Here is a 26,540-nt window from a genome sequence, read left to right as displayed (position 1 = left end):
TCTGTTCCCCGCCACTGAGTTAGAGAAGGAAGTTACAATAAGACCTGTTCCTGGCTCTCAAAGACCTTGAAGTTTCATTGGGGAGAAACAGAAAATAAGCAATTTCAATACAATAGAAAAGATAATGAAAGTATAGGGTGTTTTGTGATCAGAGAACACAGAGCTGGAGATAGAATGTTAGAAGGGTGGACTAAGGTTGGGGGACAATGCGAGAATGATCTCATAGGAAGCTACTTCGTAACTGATACTTAAAGATTGACTGGGAGTTAGCCAGAGAAAAGAAGAGCAAAAGACATTGGTAATTAAAAATAAAGTTCACCACCATCAATTGTGTAATGCATTGCATGGTGCTATTCAGGGCCTATAACATAAATTACCTCGTGTAATTCTCTCCACTACTCTGTGAGATAGGTACTATTTGCAAAAGTGAGACAAGAGAGAAGCTTGTACAGTTTGGGCTCAGATGGTCAGAAAGAAGCCTATGGGTGGAAGAAGACCCCACAGGATAGATGTAATGATGCGGAATTTAAAAGTAATTGGGAGTAAGGCAAGAAAAACATGATAGAATATTTGAAAATAATTGAAGCTAAGGAAAGATAAAAAGAAACAAGGTAATTAGAAACCTCAGAAATAGTAAAAAATCCAAATGACAGTCAAATAACTGATACTATTTATTGAGTGCTAGCCATATTCCAGGCCTTGTTTTATGTGCTTTCATATATTATCTTTCTTTAATCCTCAAAACAATCCTATGAGGGAATTCTTATTACCTGGTGAGCCAGAGAGGTTATGTAAATATTTTAGTCACATACTAAGAAGCAGATATTCTGACTCCGGATCCCAGGTACTTAATCACTGTTCCTTTGAAACTCTTGGTTACCAGTGATGGATTTAGCACAGTCTATAGCTTTCTTTTGTAATATATTTTTGTTATATCTTCCTGAGATTAGACCCTATTTTCTATAAAGGAATTGTAGCCAGGCGCCACTCTTATTTGATTTGAAAGCATATTTTCCTCTAAGTAAAAACGGTTAAACTCCTCCACTGCTTTTTTCACTGTTGTAACACTCAGGAAATAAACAAACGGCCTTATCTCCTAAAGCATGGGGGTTTATCATAGCTCCATACATACTGATGGCTTTCACCAGCTGTAGAGCAAAGTCACTCTTTTGCTTTTGTATATAAGACAAACAGCATAATAATAGCTAAAAAGTCATGGTTAAAGGAAACAACTTACAGATTTTAGGGTTTTAATGATTTTTAAAAAATTAAAATCATAGATTTCCATATGGCTATGAAGTTGCTAAGGAATGTAATGAAGGCTCATTTAAAATTGTTTTTATTCTGTGCAGTGTGTCCATGAAATAATATAGTATAAAATGGGAAGAGTGAAAGCAAAACCATCTCTTAAGAGTCTTAGTTCTTCTCTCAAGCATCTGCATTCTTCATGAAATATACATATTTAAGAAACAAGGGAAATGAAGTTCTGAGATCCTAGTAGAGAAATGATAAAAGGAGGATACATTATTATAGAAAACTGCTATTTTTGTCCCTTAAGTGTCAACAGACTTGCTTCTCTCTCTCAAGATAAATAACTGTTTCTCTTTATGGCAACTATGGTACAAAACTTTTATTTGATTCTATTTTTTAGTTTGTTGAGTGGTCATAATGCAGATGCATTTAAACTGTGTCTTCCCTTCTATTGTATTGAAGTCCCACGGTAATTTGTAAATTTTAAATTTGCCATTGCCATCAATTAGAAATATTTTTTCTACTATCTCTCTTTGGTTAACATATGTTCCCTCTGTGTTCCCTTTGGGGGTGTTCTACTTTGTACCATAATATGTAGCACCTATTTAAGCCTAGTTTGAATTTTAAGGCATTATATATGTCAGAAAAATTTAAGGACAGATTATTCATTTATTAGACTAGCAGTTTCCCACAGGAAGAAACAATATTGTCTTCAGATTTTATTTCTAGGACATAGTAGGACATCAAAACACATACTTAAGGAATAGGGGAATTAATTGATTGGGAATAAATATGCTTTATTAAATTGGATTATATAGAAACAAGTGTGGGATAGAATAAAGGGAACAAAAAGTTCACATTAGGAAAAAATAAGTCAGAGAGATTCTTAATGTTTTTATCTGAGGACTCATTTTGGCATCTCTTGACTCAAATCTGAGAGAAGTAGTTTGTATTAATTAAGGGTATTTATCCACTTTTTCTAGTGGTGAAGTAACTTACTGAAAAACTGAGAGAATTATTTTTCAAGAACAGTCTTAAGTTTTTTTGTGTTCCTACAATATTGATGAAGGACAAGAGTACAGGGAATTTTTACTGAGTGATGCTTGGGACGTAGAATCGTATCTGTTGTTATTGAAGAAGACAGTTGTTCCTTTCTCTTAGGAGCAAACTTAAATTAAGATGTTCCAGCAAGATTCTCCTTCTATGTGTCATAGTTCTCATTTGTTAGATGTATAATAAATAAATAAATAGTACTAATTTACCAGGGTGCAAAGAATTGAACATCTATGTCTATTAAAGCTCTTCATGTGAATGTGCCAAGGTACCTAAGCCATTTATTCAGATTTTATTATAAGCAAAAAAGAAAAAAAAAAAAAAAGATGCCTTAATAAAAGTTACCTTTTATAAGTTAAACAGCAAAGTTTTAGAATCAATCAGGCCTGGGTTTAAATTTACTCTAGACTTTTACTAGCTGATAGGCCTTATTTCTGAATATTTGCATTGAGAAAAAGAATGTAATTACATAATTATGGTTTTAGAAGTTATTCTTTCTAATTAAGGCATTAACCCTGCTTCTGTACGATTCTGAATGGGTCGTTTTAATCCTCTACATAGTATTGTTCTATTACTAAAAATTGGATCATTATCTTCTAAGTCAGAAGTTCCATTCTTAGGGAGTCATCCTAAGGTAAACTATGCAGAGATTCATGCATGAAGATGTTCATGTGCAGTGTGTTTACACTAGAAAAGAAAATGTAAAAGACCCAGATACTAACAGTAGGAAGCTGGTTGTATTGTAGTATAGTCATACATTAGAATTATATGCTGCCAAAAAATATGCCGATAGATATCTTTTAATATATATTGTCACATAGAGAAAAAGCAGTTTATAAAAAAAAAATGTATAGCATGATTTTATTCCTTAAAACTAAATATGGACAGAAAAATAACTGTTTACTATACACTGTGTTCCAAACACTATTGTAAGTTTTTCACATATATCATCTCATTTCATTTATATAATAACTCAAACAGGTATTGCTATTCATATCTATATCTATCTATGTCTGTCTATCTATCTATCTATCTATCTATCTATCTATCTATCTATCTATCTATCTATCTGAAGCACTATCTATCTATACTGAAGCACTGGGTGTTAAATATCTTGCCCAAAGATACAATCAGTGGTTCCAGTACTTGAACCTGATCGTATATTCTTTATCACTGTGATATTCTTTACCACTGCCTCCTAAAAAAATCTATAAAAATGAGCAATACAGTAGTAATTGTGTCTCTCTTGACCTCTTTTATTGAGCACATGGAGCTTAGAGATGGAACGTTACTCAAGAGCACGGGCTCTGAATCCTGTCTCTTGTCACTTACCAGCTGTGAGACTTTGACATTCCTTAGCCTCTCTGGGCCTCAGTTTCCTCATCTGTAAACCAGGATTAATAAGATTTTATAATTTCTACGAGGATTAAAAAGTTAATACATGTAAAATACTTAAAATGGTACCTGGGACATAAAAAATTATTTTTTTATGCTTCTAAAAATTTATGCTACTAAATCTGCCATGGGGTTGAGCAGGGGTAGAGTCAGAATTTGAAACTTGGTGTAACTCCAATACGTATTCTTTCATCCCTATTATGAGTCCTCTAGACCACTACACTTAGCAATAGTCATATTCTGCTGAGATGACAAATAAAGTTAGTTCACCTTTAAGTTCTCCCTACTGAAAGTCTTGAAGATATTGTTTGAATATGCTCTCATCTGGAATAAAACAAACAAAATAGCCTTATGTATTTGTACTGTAGTCCCTATAGATGTTACAGACCTTTACTCTGAGTTATCTGCAGAGCTTTTTCGGTTTAGGGATATTGTTTTCAATGGTTTTGTGGGGGAGTTTCCATTATTTAGAAAGAAAGGACAGAATGTATATGGGTCACTAAAAGTTATGGTCCTCCTCAGACTGTAATTAGACGCCTACATTATTTTCATGCTGGGCTTCTTTTTTCCATTCAATACATATTTATTGAATGTCCACTATGGTTTATAGGGTCTGTCTGCTAGTGCTTCCTGTTCTCTGTCCAAAGGAAGCAGTATTCGTTATTTACTCTGCATACGAAATTACCTGAAATCTTTATGGCTGGAAACAATGCCACTCATGGTTTTTTATCTCTCATGGTTTCTTTGGCCAGAGATTTAGATGAGACACAGCAAGGATGACATGTCTATGCTCCATGTGTCTGGGGCCTCAGCTGGGAGACTTATAGGGACTGCAACCCTCTGAAGACTCATTCACTCAAATATTTGGGAGTAGATGCTAGTTATGGGCAGTCTCCTTAACTTGGGCTGTAGCCTGGAATACCTGCATGTGGCTAACCGTGTGGCCTGGGCTTCCTCACCACATCAAGGATGAGTTCCAAAGGCAAGCATCCCAAGGGAGAGAGCCAGGCAGAAGCCATGTCCATTTTGTGACTCGGCCTCAGAAACCACATGGCATCACTTTTATTTTGTTTTTCTTTAATAAGACAATGTGTGTGTAAACTATAATTCTTTACCCATGTTACTTATTACTGGTGTTCAGTATGGTTAAATGCCAAGACTTTTCAGTGTTTATGGACAATACTCAACTCTTTAACGTATTTGAGTTTGGGTTTTCTTCTCTACAAAATGGGGACAATGATAATAGCTACTGCATGGCTAATAGCTATATTACAATGAGGATTAAAACAGAAAAAAATACAAAGTCCTTCTTTTTTTTTATGCAGTGTATATTTTATGTGTTTATTTTCTATTATAGGTTTTCAAACCTTTCCAAGAACCTGTATTCTAGAGAAATAATTTCTGTATGTGTCGTATTATAGTCAGCATACAATTTGTTTGGGTAGACCTTACGTCAGACAGATGTGGGTTTGAACTCCTGCTGTTTTACTAGCCATGCAATTTTGGATAAGTGCCCTAATGTCGGAACTACAGGGTACTCATCTATAAAAAAATATCTATTCTGAGTGCTTAGGTAATATTAACCGGTCAATAATTCTCGTTCTTGTAATTGGAAGTAAAGAGGACACTAAGAATGACATGCTGATGTCATTTGCAGTTGTGACACTGGAGGTGACTTGTAGAATATCAGTATTGGGACATATGCAATCTGACTTAAACAGAACCACTCACTACTAGCTCATAAGGCAGCTTTTTGCAAAATGGAAAAAATGCGACTTCCTCTTGGAGATCACAGCACCATTCCGAGGGATACAGCTTGGGGATCAGAGTGTGGGCTAGGTTTCAATCCTCAGTTAGCCCCAGGTGGGTTCCTATGGGCACATAATAGATTGCACAACCATATCCTGGGGCCCAGTGCCTCCCTATTTCATGGTAATTTCATGATAGTTATTGTGGTAGAGGTCCTTATAACCCAAGTTAAATGTAGTGATGTACTATAAACAGATTCTTAAAAAAATAAAAAAAATAAAAGGCTCTGATTTGTGGCATTTGCTGACATCCATGGTATCAATCTCTCACCACGGCTGATTTCAAGCTATGAACATTTTAACAACTAGCGCACAAAAATTGCCTCTCACTGGCCTGTAGGAGCCAGCTCCTGGATACCCATTAGAAAAGTGTGAAATTCAAGCAAATGTCAGAAAGCATCCCTGAGACCTCAAAGTTCCTTTATACACAAAGCATCCTATCAGCGAGCAGCTCTGGCGGTGAAACAGAAGCTTTCAGAGCTGTGGGCAGTTTCACAGGAGGCATGCCTTTTTTCCCTGGAGATTATCTCCATTTGACTAGGAAAACATATTAACATTTCTAATCAAACTTGTACTGATACCTTTTGAAAGACAAGTAGAAATATTTTAGAACATCCCATTTCAGAAAAGAAATATGGGCAATCATCATTTTTTAAAAATGAGATACACTTCTACAAGATAATTCGGGAGGAAAGGAGACAGAGGGTGATGTCACATGTCTTGTATTGGAAAGAAGCCAGGCTACACCAGTCAAAAAAACAATAACCTATTGGTTACAGCTTGTCAGAGCTCAACATGCCCTATCAGTTCATACTTCTATTGTTTTGATCTTATCTAGCAGATTTTATGGTTGTGGCAAATGTCATTTTTCAAATGTAGTTTAGACTCTAATTGAAGAGCTGGCTGTTGGATTGTTTTTAACTTTTTTTGTTTTTTTCTGCTTTTAGTTTTGTATCCTACCACAAAAGACACAGAAGGATTAAGTCAAACAGCATAGGGAATATAGTCAATGATATTATTACAGCTATGAACGATGTTAGAGCAGTAGTAGATTTGGGTGGAGTTATCACTTTGTGAGAGGCGTAAATGTCTAATCATTATGTTGTTTTGTACACCTGACACTAATAATAAAATTAAAGTAAATTAAAAAAAATAAAGACAGTTTTTCAATATAGGAAAATTCTTTTTCATTTTTTTATTTTTTAAAAATTTTCAGTTGCAGTTGACATTCAGTATTATATTAGTTGCAAGTGTATTATATTAGTTGCAGGTAGTTAGACATTTATGTAACTTATGAAGTGATCCTTCTGATAAGTCTTGCACTGACCTGACACCAGTTATTACACTATTATTGACTATATTCCCTAAGCTTTACTTTACATCCCCAAGACTATTTTGTAACTGCAAATTTGTACTTCTTAATCCCTTCATCTTTTTCACCCAGACTCCCTACTCCCTTCCATCTCGTGACCATCAGTTCTCTGCATGAGTTTTTTTTGTTGTTGTTTTGTTTGTTCATTTATTTTGCGTTTTTAGATTCCACATATAAATGAGATCATATGGTATTTATATTTTTCTGTGTGATTTATTTCAGTTAGTGTAATACCCTCTAGGTCCATCCATATTATTGCAAATGATAAGATTTCATTCTTTTTTTCTTTTTCTTTTTCTGGCTGAGCAATATTTCATTTTATATGTGTACCACATATTCTTTACCCATTCATTTTTTGATTGGAACATTTAATCTAATATGGACAATTCTTAGCATGCTAGTGTGACATCCCTTTTATTCAATTATATTCACTTAAATTAAACAATTATAAACAGGACATGGTTCCACCCCTCAAGAAGATTATGGCTTAGAAGTTGGACTCAGGCAAGTTAGTAGAGATGGTGCCAAAAGCATTTGTATATATATTAAGAAAATTCTACTACACTGATGGTAACCACTTTGAGAACATGTTGTAACTGCCGAAGTCAAATGACTTGTATTCATCTTTTGTTATCAGCATATATTGAGTATTACAATTTTAATACAGTTTTTTTTTCCTTTCTTAAAATGCGTATACATTTCTTTGGCAGCCTCTGTATAACAAAGAAATAGTACTGCTGCTACTTGTGGTGGTAGTACTAGCAGTAGTAGTAGTAGTAACAGCAGTTAGTAGAAGACCCAGGTTTGTATTTAGAATTTGCTACGTATTGGCTATGTGAATTTGGACAAGTTAATTGTTTCATCTGAGTCTGCTGCCTCATCCTATAGAATGAAAATTCTACCTCACAAGATAAAAAGGAATATATGTCAAGTTCTCAGTACCCTGATACAGAGTAGAAAAAACAATGGTATCTATGATTATTAATAATATTGTCATCGAAGCATTCTTGTGAGGGCTAAATTAGGTAACATCCCTTTAAGAGCAGTCAAGAATTATTTAATGAACACCTACTGTACGTTCGGTGCATCTGTAAACTGGGCCACGAATTCACTGCAACAGTGAAGGAACACATGCATATTGATCCCTTTCTCTCCCACACTGGCACTCCTTATGGTAAGGAAAGGGCTACAATACAACAGTGTCAGAGTCTATGGGGCGTCAGAGCAAGAGGAAATCCCACTTGCTACAGAGGAACAGAAATGGGGTTTTAAGAAAGGTGATATTGAGAGGACACTAAAGAACGGAAGAAGAGGTATTAAGAATCTTACCCCAAATGGAAGCTGCTAATTGCACAAAAGCTTGCCCATCGCGACAGGATGTCATAAATATGAGGATGAGCTGCTTCTCCCACTTCTCTCAGAGACACAGCTGAAAGCTGAGAGTTCACCATCAGTGATCAGGTAGATGAGTTTTACCTAGACATGGAATAAAGATCAACATTTTAATCAAACTTTGGAAAAATAATTGCTTTTAAGATATAAATATTGGGGATATTCGGAGAGCAACAGATTTAGAAAACTGTAATCCTATGTTTCTAGGTATCAATAGATTTCTTTTACCCTGACTTAAAGTATTTGGTACCGTATCTTCAAAATGTAAAAGAGACGGGGAAACCACTTGTTTTTCAGAGAGTTTGTTTTGCAATGTCTTTTCCAAAGCTTTTCTAGCTGGATATGCTAGATTGTTTTTCTTTTCAGTTACCCCTGGAGAAAACTGCTTTAGATCCCTTCCACTAGAGCTAATCCTCACTTTTCTCTGCTTATGAGACATTACCTGGTAAGAGTGATGTGTCATCGCTATGTGTTGAATATTTATTGTGCACTTTCTGTCAGTGATGTCAAGTAGGCTATTCTGAGCATGCATCCAGTATCTATTCCAGTGATCTGCCTCCCCATGCACAATGTCTTTTTAATTTACTTAAGTGTAATTGGCATACAATCTTATATTGCTTGTATTAGTTTCAGATGTACAATATAGTGTTTAGACATTTTTATACCTTACAATGTGATCACCCCGCTAATTTTAGTCCTCATCTGTTATCATGTGAACTTACCACAGTATTATTGACTGTATTCCCCTTCCTCTTTATAGCCACTCCCCACCCCCTCCCTTCTGGTAACCATCCCTTTGGTCTCTCTCACTGTGAGTCTGTTTTTGTTTTGTTTGTTTGTTTTTTTGTGTTTTAAGATTCCACGTATAAGTGAAACCCTGCAGTATTTGTCTTTCTTTACCTGACTTATTGCTCTTAGCATAATGTCCTCTAGATCCATCTATGTTGTTGCAAATGGTGATTCCATTCTTTTTTCTTTCTGCATAATGTGTGTGTGTGTGTGTGTGTGTGTGTGTGTGTGTGTGTATCTCATCTTTGTCCATGCATCCGTCTATGGACACTTAGGTTGCTTCTATATTTTCTATATTTACAATAGCCGTTATATACATGGCTATTGTAAATAGTGCTGCAATGAACACAGGGGTACATATATCTTTTTGAATTAGTGTTTTCATTTTCTTTGGATAAATACCCAGAAGTGTAATTGCTTGGTCACAACGTATGTCTATTTTTAATTTTTTGAGGAAGCTCCATACCGTTTTCCATAGAGGCTGCACCAGTTTGCAATCCCACCAACAGTGCACAAGGGTTCCCTTTTCTCCACATCCTCGCCAACACATGTTATTTGTTCATTCTTTGATAATAGGCATTCTGACTGCTGTGAGCTGGTATCTTATTGTGAGTTTGATTTGCATTTCCCTGATGATTACTGATGTTGAGCATGTTTTCATATGTCTGTTGGCCATTTGTATGTCTCCTTTTGCTACAACCCATAGATTTTGTAAGGTTTTTTTTTTTTATTTTCATTTGTGTCAGGTACTGTCTGATTTCCTGTTTGATTTATGATGCCTTATAAAAAAGGGGCAACTGTACACTTTCCTCCAAGAAGCTTTGTGCTCATTCATGGAATCATCTCTTCATATCAAGAGATAGAAAGGCCTTTAGGTTCACTTAGTCGATTAGTAAGTGGGTCAGTCTTTAGTGGTTAGGAAATGAGGGCACTGTAATGCAATTCTAATGGACAAAACTTAACCAGAACCATGTCCTTGAGGAAGAACCCCGTCACTGAAGAGAGTCGGTCCAGCATTGCGCTATGAGCACTGGACTGGGAGTCAGGTGACAAAATTTAAAGGTTTAGTTCTGTCAAAAACGAGTTGTATAAACTTCAGACAACTCTGAGTATCTATCTCCCCATTTGTAAAGTAAAGAGATGAGACCCATAAACTCTAAAGACCTCCTATCCTCGGCATTACTGTCACTCTAGGTCTGGGACATCTTCTGGTTTGCTTAAGGTGCTTTACATGATGCAAAGTTAAGTCTTGAGTTGTAGGAATGAGGATTTGTGATACTTGATGGGATAAACTTAATGATAAAGATTTTAATGTGTGAGAAAATTCAATGATGGTCTCTGAAGTTAGCAAGAATTAGGGGGAAATATTAATGGGAAATTATCGGGAAAATATGTATTTTTTCAAATGCCAGTAGTCATACTCCTACAACTTGACCTTGATTGACTATCCCCCAAATATCTTGTCATCACCTATTTTCCTGAGTGCTATTGAGCTGAGAATCTGCCACTTATATCTCTCTAGAAGCACAAAAATGGAAGGTGCTAATAATGTCCCATCCTTGTCCTAATGCTGCACATATTAATGGCTTTTAATTGTTTCTCTGATTGTGCCTTCTGTTACCTACAGAGCAAAGTCCAAAATCATCAATACGCTGTAAAAAGCCTTTTCCTATCTGCCTTCAGGCGAGTTTCTCATATGCGTCTTCCACTATCCCTCAGCACATACCCTAGGCATTCTGAACTCACTTTCCTATTCAGTCTGCAGGTGTTACTTGTTCCTATACATACTTACCTTGTTTCCCTGAAAACAAAACCTAGCCAGACAATCAACTGTAATGCGTCTTTTGGAGCAAAAATTAATATAAACCTGGTCTTATTTTACTACAATAAAAGACTGGGTATAATATAATATAATATAATATAATATAATATAATATAATATAAAAGACCAGGTCTTATATAATATAATGTAATATAAGACCGGGTCTTATATTAATTTTTGCTCCAAAAGACGCATTAGAGCTGATTGTCTGGCTAGGTCTTATTTTCAGGGAAACATGGTATGCCAGGGACTGTGGTCCTTAACATTTATGCCGATAAATACCTTTTCTATAAGCACTGCACGTGCAGTCCCTTTTCCTGGAATGCAATTCTTTGCTTTCTGCATGGAACAAACTTTCCCTCAGCCTCAACTCTCTATTAATTGAAGTCTTCCCCAGCCCCAAATTCCTCCCTCAGCATTTACCTCACTGGATGGCAATTATTCTTTTATGTATCTTTGTTTCTTATTAGACTTTGAAACCCTAGACAACAGGAACAATGGCTTATTTCTGGATCTTTTGCACAGAACGTGGCTGACGCACAAACGATGCTTGTGAACATTTTGGTGAATACCTAATTACACCTAAATGAATATGCACTTTACCCTCACCTTTTCTTTGAAACCCTCTAGATTTATCCTCACCAATGTCCAGTTACCTCACTTCCCAGCATTTCCATTTCACTCTTATCTTTATGTATTCGAGTTGAACTATGTTTGTTAGCACCTATGCTTTACACATTTCATTTCATTTATTTTCATTTGACCATATTTTCTATATGCTTTGTCTTTTCATACAGCTCTGTCCACCTGACTATTCAATAAAGCTGTAAATATCTCAGTATGAATGTTCTTTGTTGTGTAGTCATCTTATCTATTTTGTCCATGATTAGACAGGAAGAAACATTAAAAATGATTTTGCTACAGAAACTTAGCAGAACTACTGGATAAATATTTAATGATGATAATGTTGATTCACTATAATAAACAGAATGAAAATAAAGCAACTTCTATTATCGTGCAATGTAAATCTCCATGCAAAGATTTGTTGTCACTGAGATAGCTCCCATACATTAATAATAGCTTTTATGCTGAAGCTTCAAAGGTTTAAATGATTTCCTGAATTTTAACTTTAATTCCAAGGCTATACAAGTAAGTCACTGGGCTTTGCTGTGCCATCAGTGTAATGCTTTAAAGATCAGAATGGATTGCCCCTGATCTTAGGGACTAAAGGAATTTCTGTGGCATTATGTACAGATGATTTATGGCCAGCCTTCTCTATTCCTTCAATGTATTCTTCCTCAAATTCACCCTGGAAATTCTTGCCAGATTAATCTTCCTAAGCCTATTCTTCATCATCTCACTCTACCTGTATAAAAACATTCAATGTTATATCCATTGAAAGGAGACTACGATATAGAAATAGTTCTACCATAGTATGGTAAATATTATAGGAATGGCTGTATTCAGGAAACATGTAATGAATCCATACCTATCCTTGTAATGTGCTAATTACTGGGGCATAAGTTACTTTGGTACCTGCCTACATGTTTGGGAAGATGGACAAAAGAAATGTCATACTCATTGGAACCTGAAGGCGCACTAGGAATTCCCTGCATGATTCAAATGTCTTAATAATTCCTTACATGTATTAATGAATCTCACTTTCCCTCTCCCTCTCCCTCTCTCTTCTCAAGAACAAAATAGAATAGTTCTAGCAGGCAAACTGGCTAGAATTAAAATTTTAAAGCAAACTGGAATAACAAAGGAGAACCTAAACCGTGATCTCATCTATGAAATTTTGATGTTTATATGTTAGCACCTATTGGTAAATTTGATTTTTTTTAATATAAGTAAATTTAAGAAACATAATACTTTAAAGAAAGAGCGCAACTGCTAAAACATATCTTGATATAATCCCAGAGCAAAAACCCAGTGATGAGCACAACTGAAAGTGTTGAAAAGGTACTCACCTTAAACACGGACTGCCGTTCTGGCTGCAGTGGGAGTAAGGCAGTTAAAAGTAAAGATAAAAGAATATGGTAATTGGAGTCTTCAATGTGTTTGTTAAATTAGTGTAGCATGGGTATGTTTGTGGGAGGGTTGGTGTTTGGAGGAGACAGGCACAGGGAGGATGATCGTTGTTCTTCACTTGGCTGCCTTTAAATGGAAGGGCTAGAGTAGAAAGTGGGAAAACAAACATTCCTCTCTTCCTTTGGGAAATTCAGAACTAGCCAACAAGAACCAATTAACACACATGGAAGTCAGGGGACAATTTTATAGTAATTCAACCTATTTAATCACATGTTCACTAAACCCAAAGTTGTCCGCTCACCCAATAAGGCATCCCCAGTTTGCTTCATATGTTAATTCTATTCTGTGCTATAAAATACAGGATAGGAGAGGAAGAGAGTAAGATAATATTTATTCAGAAGCTGAATCTTAAGATGTTATCACCATGGGTTGCACACTTTATATATATATTTAATACTATACAAAGCTTCCAAAAATAGAGATTGTCTTTAATTTTATTTTTTCCAGCATTTTAGCAGACTGACTGTCAAACTTAGTATAATATTGAAAGAATAATATAATGAAAAGCTGTGCTTTCTGGATTCAGCAATTGTTAGGAGTATGTCCAAAATGTATTATCTGTCTCTCTATTTATGAAATTATCAATCTACTAATCTATCTTCCCTGATCTATGTACATAGTTAGATTTGTTTTCACAGAACCGGTTGAATGTCACTTGCAGACATGCTCACTTTAATATTCATCTTTGATATAACCATAACAGCATTACCACACAAAAGACAATTAACAATTACTTCCTACTATTATTTAATATCCAGTTTATGTTCAAGTTCCCCAACTATCCTCCCAAATTGTTTATAGTATTTCTTTCCAAACCAGGATCGAATCATGATTCATTCATTATATTCAGATCTTATACTTTTAGTGTGTTTTCATTTAAACATCTCCTCGACTTTTTTGCATGACACTTTTATTTTGAATAATTAAAAGCCTAGAGAAAAGTTGAAAGAATACTGAAAAAACACCTTTTACATTTTACTTTATTCATTGATTATTTGCATTTTGTCTCATTTGCTCTCTCTAGTTCACTTGCTTTAACTCTAATTCTGTTATTTCTTCTACATGGCATTTTCCTGTAAAGACGTTTTCTTTTGTTACCTTAAGATATCACTTCTGTGAATGCAGGATGACTTAATACTTTTCCCTTAATCACCAATTTTTAGAATAAGGAGTTAACATAACTCCAATGATGACAAATGTTCTCTTTCAGTTTTTAAAAAAGTATCATCACAGTTTCTTCATCTAGTCGTCTACCAATGGGCACTTCAGTTGTTTCCATGCCTTGGCTATTGTGAATAGCACTGCAAAAAACATAGGTGTGCATAGATTTTTTTCAAATTAGCATTTTGTAATTCTCTGGATAGATACCCAAGAGTGGAATTCCTGGGTTATAAGATAGTTCCATTTTCAATTTTTTGAGATACCTTCATACTATTTTCCATAGCGGCTGCACCAATCTGCAATCCCACCAACAGTGCACGAGGGTTCCCTTTTCTCTGCATCCTCTCCAACACTTGTTTGTTGATTTATTGATTGATAGCCATTCTGACTGGAGTGAGGTGGTATCTCATTGTGGTTTTTATTTGCATTTCTCTAAGTCAACTATAATTAAATATATATACATACGTATTCACAAGAAGTGGAGTACAGCATAAGGAATAGAGACAGTGGAAATGTAATGGCTGTGTGCGATGTCAGAGGAGTAGTAGATTGGGGGAGGAGGGTTATCACTTTGTGAGGGGTATAAATGATAAATGTCTAACTATTACAATGTTTCGTACAAATAAAACTAATAAAAAAAATCAAGTATCATCATTCCTATCAATGCCCAAATGTTTACCCAGTCTGACCAGGGGAGCCCTTTCAAACTAGTTCTCATGTTCTAGAACTTTCCATGTCCCAAAAAATAATATTAGCCATTTCTCCAAGTATCCCTGTTTCATTTTAGTAGAAAATTATAATTAGAAGCCAAAGTTTTAGTACTAATTATGCTCATTGTACTCGTGGTCGTCATTTCTTAGTCCTTTTTTAGTAAGCAGATAGGGAATTCAGTTGACCCTTACACAACATGGGTTTGTACTCCAGGTGTCTACTTATACATGGATTTTTCTTTTTTTTCATTAAATATACAATCGGCCCTTTGTATCACTGGGTTTCGCATCTGCAGGTTCAACCAACCACAGACTGAAAAGAGTATTTTCAATCCACTGTTGGGAATCCACAGATGAGGAGGGCTGACTATGTACTGTTCTATGACACTTTATATAAGGGACTTGGGCATTCATGGATTTTGGTATCCTGCAGATACTGAGGGATGACTGTTTCTAGTTTTGGGGGAGTCAATCATTATATGCTTATACACAGATTTTTGACTGAACCGGGGTTGGCACCCCTAACTCCCACTTTGTTCAAGGGTTAATTGTATATATACTTTCAAATGACATGCATAGATATTGATATTTCCAATTCAAATCTAACATAGTGTTTCCTTAAACTAGTTTGACTTTATATTTGTAACTCCTTTCTCTTACACTGAAATGTTTTTTTCTTAATATTTTTACTTCTTTGTTTTATTCTATATTACACACCAAATAGCATCAAAACCACAAAACTAATAATACAAATAAACAATAAAACTATTGAATAAAATGTGAGGGTTTTTTTTGCAACTCATTTTTTCCTTAGAATACACTCCAAATAAGATGAACTGTATTCAAAATTCACTGGTAATAATTAGTTTCTCTCTGGGTTGAATTAACTATTTTTAATACATAGAAAAGGTCGTTTCGGTTTGTTTGAATTGTTAGAGTTTATCGTTTTGTTTCTTTTAAATTTTATTTATTTTGAATATTTGTATCATGCAAAAATAAAAATTATATTAAGGATATATATAACAGAGGTATTAGTTCCATTTTTTTTCTCTCTCTCCCAATCTGCTATAGGTATGATAATGTATAATGTATAATTAATTGTCCAAGTAGGATACTTTTGAGAAGAAAAGGAGTTGCTTAAAATGATTACAATTCATAATTTTTGAAATACATACGTATTGACTAAAATCTAATTTTATAATATTAGAGGACAAGTAAAATAGTTACAGCCTAAAGCAATTCTTAAGCTTTTAAGAATATGTGAAAGTCCTTATATTAATATATTAAAAATAACATACATGAGGTCTGACAATTAAGTTCGCGAACTTGTTGCAACAATGTTGCTAAACTTTTATGATATCAGAGGGATTATTCATTATGAATTTGTACTAACTGGACAGAAGTTAATCAAGTTTACTATTTGGAAGTGCTGAAAAGACTGCGTGAGAAAGTTAGACGACCTGAACTTTTCGCCAATTCATGGCTCTTGCATCACGACAATGCACCAGCTCACACGGCACTGTCTATGAAGGAGTTTTTAGTCAGTAAACAAATACCTGTATTGGAACACCCTCCCTATTCACCTGATCTGGTCCCCAGTGACTTCTTTCTTTACCTGAAGATAAATATTGAAAGGAGGACATTTTGATGACATTCAGGACATCAAGGGTAATACGACGATAGCTCTGATGGCCATTCCAGAAAAAGCTCTGAAGTGTGGACTAGGCACTGGCATCAGTGCATAGCTTCCTAAGGGGAGTATTTCGAAGGTGATCATAGTGATATTCAGGTATGAGATATGTAGCACTTTTTCTAGGATGAGTTCGTGAACTTAATTGTCAGAACTTTGTACGCATGTATAATAAAGCTAATCTAAAAATAAAAGGGTCTATCCTGAACAAAATGGTTTTCATTTTAGGCTTACATAGTTACCCATTTTTATTATTTTCTGTTTACCATTTGGCATTTTTTCCCACAAAAGTAAACAAATGTATGTTTATGCCTGTGTATATGTGTAGTCTTATTCCCTTTCTTTCCTAATGCGCAAGGTAAGCATTTGCTTTCTATTTTACTTACTGAAATATACTAGAAATTACTCCATAACAGTCTATAGAAACCACCTACATTCTTTTTCATAAGCTCATAGCACTCCATTGGGTGGATAGCCATGGCTCATTCCACAACAAATGGTTAGATATTTGCGATCCTTCTATCTTTTGCTATTATATACAATGCTGTCACAAATAACTTGGTTGATATGCTGTTTGGTATTTATAGAGGTATGATGATAGAATCAAGTCCTGCAAATGGGATTTCTGGATTAGAGAGAAACCTCATATGTAATTTCATAGGGGTTTATAATACTTTGTATTCTATTAGCAATATATGAGAATCCCCCCTGGTCTGGCCAACTGAGTGTGTTATCAAACGGCAATTTTTGCCAATTCGATTGTATGAAAGAATATCTCAGTGGAATTTTGTTTTACTTTCTGGTATTGTTGAGCATCATTTCTTATTTTTGAGGGCTATTTATCTTTCTTTTGGGGTGTAGTCTGTTCATGTATTCTGCCCATTTTTCTTTTGGGTCTTCAGTATTTCCTTCCGGATTTCTGGAGGCTCTTTCTATATTAAAGTGATTAGATCTTTGTACCTGTGATGTAAGTTGCAAATATATTTCTACAGTTTATTATCCATATTTTGAAAAACATATATGTTTTTATTGCTCGTAATAAAATATCTATATAGATTTTGTTATTGCTCATGGATTTTGAGCCATGCACTCTGCTCCATTTGGAGTTTATTCTAGTGTATGATGTGAGGTACTGACATAATTTTATCTTTTTGCAAGTGACTATTCAGTTGTCTCAGCGTTATTTATTTAAAAATTCATCTTATTCTCACTGATTTCAGATATTACTTTATCATGTATTACATTCAATATATATTTTTGGCTGTTTTCTCAACATTTTTTCGTAGTTTAATCTCAGTAATGTGCAAATATCATACTATTTTAATTATACATAATAATATAAAAGGCCCCACCCATTTTTTAAACAAATGAGGAGATAAAAGCTCAAAAGAGATAAATGGTTTGGCCAAGGTCAATTTACAGAAAAAATGTTAGAGCCAGGATTTTTCTTTGGCCACTCTGTGTTAGTACAATTTAAATAAACTTCTAAGCAGAATATTTGTCTCAGATAAGTCTACCTGGTACAGATATTAATGTCAGAGGGACTCTGTAAACAAGTGGCAGTTGAAAGCTACAAAACTATAGGGTGCAGAGTAGCTTTTTCAACACAAAACTATTATTTTGTTAAAAGTTTCCTGACCCCATTCCTAATATATGGGTTATCCCATTATCTGACTCTAGTAATAATAGTTCTTGAAAAACCCTTTACTTCACAGAAGTGGGATTTTACATGCAAACATAGTATTACAGTATATACGGAAAACTGAGCTGATTTGAGTCAAAATGGAGATGGGGGACAAAAGGAGAGAATCTCTGTCATTGTCTCTTATGGCTCACATTCTAACGTCCTATGATTGCATTCTTTCACAAATATGAAGACGACCCACTAGTAAACATGTATGATGCAAATAAATGCTGTTTCCTTAGTGCTGAGCAGTTTAAAACAAAAACAAAAACCCACTGGCAGAAGCCATCTGGTCCTGGCAACTTTCCCGGTTAAACACTTTTAATTGCTTCTGTGATCTTGGTGGGTTGGCATGCCATGGTTTCCAGGGATTTGGGAGAATTGACCTTTATGAGGTAATCACAGTGCGTTGTGCAAAAGAACTCTGAGTTACCAAAGCAGAAAACATGTCCTGCTGTGGAGCCATGGTAATGAGGATGGATCAAATGTGCCATGTTTTTCTCTTTGGATTAAATTCACTGTGATATTCTACATATAGGGGCATTCGAACAGCCAACTATGTTCCATCTAGAATGTTCTGTAAGCTTTGGCAGTGAATCATAAATCTAGTATGGTCTGTAAATGAGATCTGTTTGTTTATTGTTAGAGTCACTCTTGTGAGCTGAGGTGACTTTTCTATATATCAACTTGAGATTTTTGCTTACTGGCTGAAAGAAGATATTTCCTGATATAGCACTGATTGGTATATATTTCCCCCTGTCATCCATATCTTATTTATGTTGAATTTCATCCAGAATAAGTTTAGCTCAAGTCCACTATAGGTTAGTTCTCTCACTTTAAATTAATACTATAAAGAATAACAGTTAACATTTATTGAGTAATTACTGTGTGCTACACACTGAAAAATATGTCACATCTTCATTTAGTCTTCACAGCACTGTATAATTTAGGCGCACTTATAATTTTTGCTTTACAGATGAAAGAGCTAAATCTTCTACCCTAGCGAAGAAACTTACCTATGATTAAACAGATAGTAAACGATAAAACCATTTAAGTCAGGTCTGTGTGATACCAAAGCCCACACTCTTAATCATTACAGAGGAAGAGACGGAACTACAGGCACATTAATTTTCTGCCCTATATCACATAGATCAATTTTTACAAAGCCAAGTAAGATAGAATTCATGTCTACTGTCTCCCAAACCCTTCCACTGAGAAGTTATTGGGAACTAGGTGAGAAGCCTAAACCCTAGACTTAGCTCTTTTGCCGCGATGGTCGGATATATCTAAATGAATATTTCCATCCCCTGACTGCAGATGGAAACTTCCCGAAAGGAAGTTTAGAAAAGCAGATGTACATTTTTCTATATTTTTGTGTTTTCCAAGAATGAATAACAATAGGAAATTTTTATACATAAAAATAATGTCATTTATATACAAAGCAGCTCAAATTGTTATTATTAAATGCATAAAATAGTCAGAATAACATCTTTTTCTTCTTTATGGATTTCTGACACATTTTGGGGGGAAAAAACTTGAAATCAATTAATGCAGCGAAAGAGTTAATGGAGCCAGAATCTTTTGTTGCCTCTATCCTATAGTTGTTTTCTATACCTTTGTTGTAGAAGTTATCATTCTGTATATTAATCTCTTTCGACATGTTTGTCTGCTTTAGAACAATGTGTAGAACTTGAGACTAGGTTCCAGTATGATTCATTTGTGTCTTTGGAGAACGCTTTGCAGCCCATAATACATAGTAGGCTTTCAATAAATGTTTCTTGAATAGGTAAATTCAATTTCTAATGCATATTGGCTCCATATCTCACTCTAGGATAATTCATGGCAAGGGTGACAGTTTCTGAATACCCTAGAGTAAAATTACATTGACACTTGACTTAGTTGATGTATGTTTGTACTCATAACTGCTAATCTATTCACCAAATGTGAGTTTCAATTTATGCCTGAAGTTGAGGGTAAGGACATTGATTACTGTTCTCTCATTCTCTTTCTGAATCTACTAAAGAGGGGAGTATAGCAGATTGATCAAATCTTGCGTTGTAGACCTAGAAAGCTTTTATTACAGTTAATGAAGAATATTTAAAAATAATTACATCCAGTATCACTAAAACTATATAATCAGAAACACAAACAATATTAGAGACCCAAGGATATGTGCCAAATTGAGAATTCACTTCCAGGTATAACATGTACCTTTATCCTTCCCTCCCTTCTTTCCTCCCTCCCTCCCTTTCTTCCTTCATTTCCTCCAACATTCATTGAATACCGAACATATGATAGACTGAAGATATGGAGATGGATTGGGTCAAATCCCTCCCCTTAGTGAATTCATAATCAAACTTGGTATCAGAATCAGATAATTAAATACAACCAGCCCTAGTAGAGGTTCAGTGCCATCTATATAGAAATAATAATCTATCAATACCACATCCTCCTCCCCCAATCCCTGCCCCAAGTGGTGCTGAGCCCAGGCACTGTCTTCCAATTATTGGTTCCAGACAATAAAAGTATTAGGAGTCGAGCCCACAGCACAGAAAACTCAGACATGATCAACCTACAGGAGGTCTCTTCTTGAGTTATGACCTTTTTTTCCTTCCTTCTTCCCCCTCCTCTTCAAATTTTTCTGATAATTTCTGATGAGAGTGGACCGTGCCCTGTTTGACCCCTTGTGCCTGAGCTATCTTTATTCAGAGCAGCTGTGTTCTCAGAGGATACATTCCATGAGGAATTCTATAATAAACACACCTCTGTCTGAGGAAGAGAGACTGTAGTAATACAGAAAATAATTGCACTGGGAAGTAGGAGAGCAAAGTCGGTGATCTGGCTCTGCTCTTGGGAATGACCTTGGACCAGGCCTGAACCTCTCTGAGACCGGGATCTCTCATCTCTAAGGCAAGGGGGCTGCTTCAGAAATCTCTTTTTTAAATTATTCTATTTTCATTTTTTGACATTCCATCTCTTTGAAGGTTGCTTTGTAACCAATACAAGAATTTTGGACTTTACATAACAAATATCTACCCCCATCTGTGCATCTGACAATTCCAAGAGTTGGCCCTTGTATTGCTGAAATTTGGTACAACTCAATATTCTTTCTTTGTAACAAGTTCAAATGTATGATTTTTATGGGTGGCCTGATGAACTCTTTGCATGTTCTGTGATGTTCCCTAAAAAGATAGTGGCCAGTTGTTATCAGGCCACTAACAGTTCTGTTCAGCTAAAATCTAACTAAAGTTAGCCACTTTATTGAATTTTTGCATGTCCAGTCCCTAGTGGGTGATGATATAATAATTTCCAGTTCAGTATAAAAGAAAAGAAAAAGTAAAAGACATTACATGGTTAAGCCATTCAAAATTGTCTTCTTATTTTTGTGGAACCAGACTGGCATCTCTTTAAATATTAGTAAATGATTTGCCCTAAGTGTGGAAAAGTGATTAATCATGATTTTATAGCCTTGTGCAAGAAGGATGACTGTGTTAGCTTATTAACATAATGTCATTCCTCAGTCGTTGGACAAGGAGTACATTGGGGAGGCTGGGTAATTTGTTTTTGCTTCCTAAAAAACTAGGAAGTCTAAAAAATTACATGTTTAAAAAACACAGTGGTCACTGTATTTATCAATTAATTCTAGCCCTTTTATATATTAATTTGCACTACTAAATAGTTGTGGGGAAAACAGTTTTTAAAAAAATATCATTTATAGTCATGAAATGCAATTGTCTAAGGATGGCAGAGATACGTAGAACTTGTGGCTCACACTTCCAGGATGCTTGTTAAGTGGTTTAATTTGTGGTTAGAGTTGCTGACTGTCTGGGAGCCATTTTGATAAACAGAGCATCTCTCCTTTGGTGAGTAATAAGACTTTGTAAGAAAATGTTGACATCTTGAATTGCAGATCATAGAATTTTAGAGTTAACATAGACTTGTGGGATTATTTAGTTCAGCCTCTTCATTTTACTGATGAGAAAACTGATGCATAGAGAAGTTAAAAAATCTACTCAACTTTGGTGATAATTACATAGTAGCAGGTTCAGGACAAGGGACTGGATCTCCTAACTGTCTTTCTAGTGTCTTTTTCTATCATCTGTACTGATTGCCAGGGCTATTGAGATTCAATTATTCATTTATTTGCCCAAGCATTTACTGAATGGCTATTATGTGGCAAGTGTTATGACAAATGCTAGAAACTCAGTAATAAATAAAATATGTTTACTTCTCTCCAAGAACTACATCTATCAGAGAAAAACTATAAACTGGTATCCTTCTCAACTCCAAAGAGGAAATTTCATGACGGACTCATTCAATAGACTTGTGTTAAAGTCTTGTAGTTAACTTTTAACCTTAGGTTCTTGATTCCTTAAATTACTTCTAAATTCTTACTTAGAGCTTTATTCTGAACGTTTATCAAGTCTTCAATGAAGTCCTGAAAATATTGAGCCAATTATATTTGATCAATTTCTTTATAATTTTTGGACCGCTGCCTATATATGATTGAATTCTAGGTTAATTAACTTTTTCCCCATTTATTGCCATTTATGTAAAATTATCTGAAAGCATTGCTTAAATTAAAGATTTTTAAAAGCACTTATTCATCACGTACTATTCCTGCAATTAATATAGGCATGAGATATACATGTAGAAAAGGGATAGCAGAGATGGAAAAAAACTAAGACCATGGAAACAGACTGACCTGGATTAAATTCTATATCCTTTACTTACTACATGTGTGACATTGGGCAATTTATTTTTTAATTCTGAGTCTCCATTTTCTCAAGTATAAAATGGTGGCAATCACACCTGCCTTGAAATTGTTTTAGGATGATAAAGTTAGTTCGTATATAGTGCATAGTATAGGCCCTGGGTGAGAATGTGCTCAACAGGTTAAGAGCTGTAATTCCTGACTTTTGGGGCTTAAAAGTCAATAGTGTTATAATTTTGCAATTTTTTATATTCTTGATAGTGTGGTTTTAGTAGATTGAAAGAGTTTGCAACCTTGCAGAATGAGAGCTTAAAGAAATTTTCAAGGGTCATTCTATCTACTTCTCTGCCTTTAGAACAAACTGGTTATAAAATGCTACTCGTGTGGAAGCTATTTCTTGAAAAATTGTCCGATGCATTTCTCATAGGATTGTACAGTAAAATAATTTCTTTATCTTAGAATATATTAATAAACATTACAAAGCTGCAACCATTAAAAAAAAAATGAAACAGTGCTAGTGCAAGAACTGGCCGACAGACCCATTCAGTACAAGGACTAATTGTGAAACACAGCTCAGGATATACAATAATATCATACATGATGAAGAAAACAATAAAATCAAAGGAAGAACAGACATATTATTCACAAATTAGTGCTAAGAAAAATGATAATTTGCTGAAAAGTCAAGTTAGTGACATCCACGTTAATATAAAAATAGTAATTAAGAGAAGTCTCCAGGGACTGCCAACATTCAAACACCAGCTACATAGTTTATCAGTCATGTGATTTTTGATAAGTAAATCAATCTCTCTGAATTTTATTTTCCTCATTTATAAAACAGGCACAGTAATAGTGATTTCCTAATAACCACTAATATAAATAATAGTCACAGGTCATTATGAAGATTAAATAGTAGCTAATTAATATAGAGAAGTTATTTACTGTTTGGCAGTCTTCATTCAATAAACATTATCAATGATTTCTATCATCTGGCACCAAATTAATTACAGATCTATTAACAGGCTAATGTAAATATAAAATAATAAAAGTCCATATTTTAAAGGCTTCATACTCATAAATGCAATAGCAGAATTCACAAATCAAAAAAATAGATTTGACTACATACAAACTTTAAACTATGAAAAATTGAAAAGCCACAAATATGATACATTTAAACTATAATGTGCTCTTACAAATCAATATAAAAATCATCAACATCCTAGATAATTCAGATATTAAGATAAATTTATGTAAATTCTTAAAATACTCTAAATCAATATTTAAAACAATGTAAATAAAAATAGGAATGGGCATCAAATTAGAAAAAGAATATGGCAATACTCCATCTGACAAGAGTGTGGGGGAGACGATTACTCCAGGATACTGCTGGACACGATAAATATCATGTAACGTTTTTGGAAGACAATTTGGCAACACTTAATAGAACTCTCAAAAATGTTTTCACTATTTTAGTCTTATTCTAGGAATTCATCCTAGGGAAATAGTCAGAAAAACAAATAAACATCTTTGTGTACTCATTTTAAAATAGCATTGTTTATAATAGTTGACACATCTATGAGATGTAATATCCTGCAGCTAAAATAAACCATGTCTTTGAAGTATATTGAATGGTGGCCCAGTTTCTCACAATAATGGCTAAAACATTGCACAAATTATAATCAGTGACCACACTACTGTCTGCATTTATCACTACAACTGTATCTGTAGGGTACCTATATACAGAAAGAAATAAACCGATTTTCTAGTATTTAGGTAGATAACAAAATTACAGGTGAATTTTACATTGCATATTTTCAGGTCTTCTACAATAATTACTAGTACTTGCAAAATGTGAAAAAAGTAAGACACATAGTTGAAATATGATTGAATTCTGTCTCTTTTATGGTCGGTAATACTTCACAAATGATGTAAAACTTGTGTTGAGATTTGTTGTATTTACTCAATTTTGCGTAGACGTCAGTATAAATTTAACCTTTGGAAAACTATTACTAGACTTTCACTTTGTTTGCAAAACTTGAGAGTGAATAACAAAACTGAGGTTATGAAATTGCCCTCAGAATCAGCTGGAAACATCATTCAGGGTTGTACTCTGTTTAATGTTTACTGCCCTTTCACAGGGAACTAAGAGAAATATGAGTCTTGGCATATGTTATTTTCTGCATGAAAGCTTACCAAAATCCCAGGTGTGTTTCAATTGCAGAAGTGATAGGCAATAGCACTTAGTGTCTCTCCCGTGTAGTTTGCCATGTCTAATATAGTCTTTGTAATTTCTCCCTCTTTTGAATTCTCAAAGCATTTTATCTCTGTACTCAATTTTAGCATGTTTTATTTCATTTATCAAGTTTTTATTCATTGAGCAAGTTTTATCTTATAGTATATCCAACCTCTTCTATCAGACTGTCAACTCTTTCAAGTCAGGAACTATGCTCACTTCTCTACCTCCTGTACATACCTACGTCAGAATGCAAATGAAGCCAATATTTTCTTACATGGATGAATAAATAAATGATAAATAATTATTTACTATATATTTTCTAATTGTTTCAGATTATGTTTTCTCTCCCAGCCATACTAGAAGTTTCAGGAGGGCAAAGCCTAGGGTGTCACATAATAATTTTGAATCTGCTAATAAATTCAGACACAATGCCTGCTAATAAACTGCCCACTTAAATTGTGTAACCTGTTGGTTGCAAAATAAGTTTGGATAAAATTATCTGAGCATGTCTTAATAGCACAACTGTAGGTTAACCTTAAGCTAAGAATAAGGGTTTTTTTGAAAATTTTACTTTTGTGTTTAGCCTACTTGTTAATAACAAGTGGTTGTTACCTAAAGCCACATTACTTCCATTTAACCACTTCCAAATATTTGATAAGTACCTACAATGTGCAGCCATCATTCTAGCTAATGAGCAAACAAAGTAAAAAATTCCTGCCTTCATAAGGCTTGCATTCTACTGACAGTGGTGAGTGAAGAAATAAATGTATTATGATGTTAGGTGCGGATAAATGTGATGTTGAAAAAATAAAAAGAGAGCAATCAAAACAAAACAAGCTTCATTGAATAAGTATCACTGTAGTAAAGACATGAAGGAGGTGGCAGTGATCATATGAATATCTTGGAATGTGATTCCAGGCAGAGGTTAGAGAAAGGCGTGAGACCTGAGGAAAGAGTGTACTTGGTGTATTTAAAGCACAAGGACCAAAGTAGCATCCCCCTTAGATCTATACCAAAAGGGTAAATTTAATTACTGACTTTGCAATGTTGTGATGAGGTATGAATTGCATGTAAAACACTTAGCACAATGCCTTCCACGTATCAAATCATTGATAAATGTTATTTATTATGTGGATTATATGACAATAGGCTCTTAGAACATTGCTAGAGAAAATGCACCATAGGTTGATGTCATTTTAAGGTACAAACTAGGAGATTCTTCTACCACGTGTCTGGGTAAAGCCCACTTGATTCCAATATATTATTTCCTTGTAAAACTACTTGCCATATATTCTTCTTTCTGGTAGATAACTAATTCATGTTTCTCAACAAACATATTTGAAATGTGGTCCATGGAACTTTCGTGAATGAG

The 26,540-nt window shown here is 34.6% G+C and overlaps 1 protein-coding gene across 12 annotated transcripts in view; it reads left to right on the top strand.

Moving 5' to 3' along the window:
- Positions 1-26,540, top strand: part of DLG2 (discs large MAGUK scaffold protein 2) — a 1,874,701-nt gene that overhangs the window by 966,886 nt on the left and 881,275 nt on the right. The gene's annotated exons all lie outside the window — the stretch shown is intronic.

This window comes from Rhinolophus ferrumequinum, chromosome 11 (assembly GCF_004115265.2).
Source record: "Rhinolophus ferrumequinum isolate MPI-CBG mRhiFer1 chromosome 11, mRhiFer1_v1.p, whole genome shotgun sequence".
In the NCBI taxonomy this organism is placed as follows: Eukaryota; Metazoa; Chordata; class Mammalia; order Chiroptera; family Rhinolophidae; genus Rhinolophus; species Rhinolophus ferrumequinum.
The sequence above is the reverse complement of the archived record's forward strand: the minus strand, read 5'-3'. Positions and strand labels throughout refer to the sequence as shown.